Source organism: Carlito syrichta, unplaced genomic scaffold (assembly GCF_000164805.1).
Source record: "Carlito syrichta isolate Samal-C Ts95f unplaced genomic scaffold, Tarsius_syrichta-2.0.1 Scaffold309116, whole genome shotgun sequence".
NCBI lineage: Eukaryota > Metazoa > Chordata > Mammalia > Primates > Tarsiidae > Carlito > Carlito syrichta.
The window spans coordinates 165,333-167,206 of NW_007253212.1; positions in this window are offsets into that span (position 1 = coordinate 165,333).

Consider the following 1,874-nt stretch of genomic DNA (forward strand, 5'->3'; position numbering starts at 1 on the left):
TAAATACTCTTATTAAACTTTTACTTCTTACTTAATCAACTCTGGACAGTATCTTGATTATCCACATTGTAAATTAAGAACGCCTAACCTTACTTATCTTTCTTTTTTTTTTTTTTTTTTTTTGCTGTTACAGAGAGGGTCTGTAACCGAGAAAAAGCAAGAGAGAGGGAGAGACAGAGAGAGAGCAAGAGAGAGAGGGAGCAAAGCCTTATCTTTCTTTTATCTTTTGCCTTTCCAGCCTTTCTTTCTGTTATCTAAATGCCATTATGCCAGGGACTTGCCTATGGTTTTATCTGATATTTATTAATTTAACAAATATTTATTGAGAACCTTCCATGAGCAAGTCCCTGTCCTTGGTGCTGGGAAAACCGCAGTGGACACAATAATAGAAAATCCCTGCCTTCATGAAGCATATTTCTAGTGGGGGGGAAAGAAAACAAACAAGATGAAGAAGAAAAAAATATAGTCTACTGACTGTGCTTAGGAAAAAAAATTAAACTAGGAAAAGTATAGGAAACGTGTGTGTGTCTGTGTGTGTGTGTGTGTGTGTGTGTGTGTGTTTGTGTGTGTGTGTGTTGCAATTTAGATAGAATGGTCAGGAAAACTCTCTCTAAAAGGTGATATTTGAGCAAAGCCCTGAAGGAGGTAAGGGAATATGCCAAGTGACTATCTGGGGAGCGTTCCAGGCAGCAAGTGCCTACACATTATACAGTCTTGCTTGCTACACAGCAGATCTGGAGTCTTGCCAACTTAGAGGAACTAGGCAAATACTAATTTCTTCCCGATGATTTCAATGTCCTCATGCCTGTGCTGCACACAGAAGAATGTCCATAATAAATTGTTTTTATACTTGACCACTTGCTCACAATCATATCACGCTTTCGACATTATATTCAGATTATACCTCCATTTATTATCATGATTATTTTGTGGAGATGGAGTCTCGCTCTGTTGCCCAGGCTGACCTCCAACTCTTGGACTCAAGTGATCCTCCTGCCTCGGCATCCCAAAATGCTGGGATTACAGGTATGGGCCACTGTATCTGGCCTAAATTTTACCTTTCTTGTAATAATTTCTGCCATCCCCTTTGTTGGTTACCCTTTTTTGTTCTTGACTAGAAAAGGCACGTGTTTTCTTCATTGCATCATTAATACCTTTCAGGTTTTCTCCATTGTTCAGAATTTACTTCTTTCCTTTTTTAAGTCCACTGACCTTCTGCTCAAATCTGTCCTGATTTCACAATATTTTCTTATGACTTTATTGTGCAGCTGTTAGTTTTTCCTGGAGTTTCTAGTTGTCTCCATCTTTTTAAGCATTACATTCTGTGAATATTCCATGTCCTTAGTTGTTACAAAGCCCAGTCACACTCTCTTATGGAATGCCCCCTTCCTGCCCCCCCTCACCTCTTTTTCTGAAGCCTGCGGTGTTTTCCTGCTCCAGGCAGGGCTGTTGGCTCCTCTGGCTTCTGTACAACTGACATTCTGGTTCCTCCCTGCTCTCCACATTCCATGTGTTTCTTCCACATCAGCTAGACTTCTGTAATGCGGAGCTGAATCCTTAAGCCACTTCTACAGAAGGGGTATGTGGGAAGGAAACTTTCTGCGTGTTTGCATATCTGGAAATTACCTTAATTTTACCTTCAAACTTGACTTATAATTTGGTTGGGTACAGAATTCTAGGTGTAAAATAAATTCCCTCAGAAATCTGGAGGTACACTCTATTGTTCTCTGGCACCTAGTATGGCTCATGAGAAATCTAATCTGAGTCTGATTCTTTTGTTTTTTTATAGCAGACTTTTTTCTTTCAGGAGTCTTTTCTTGGTATTCTGAATTTCATAATGGTATATTTAAGTCGGACCTTTTTTTTTTTTTTTT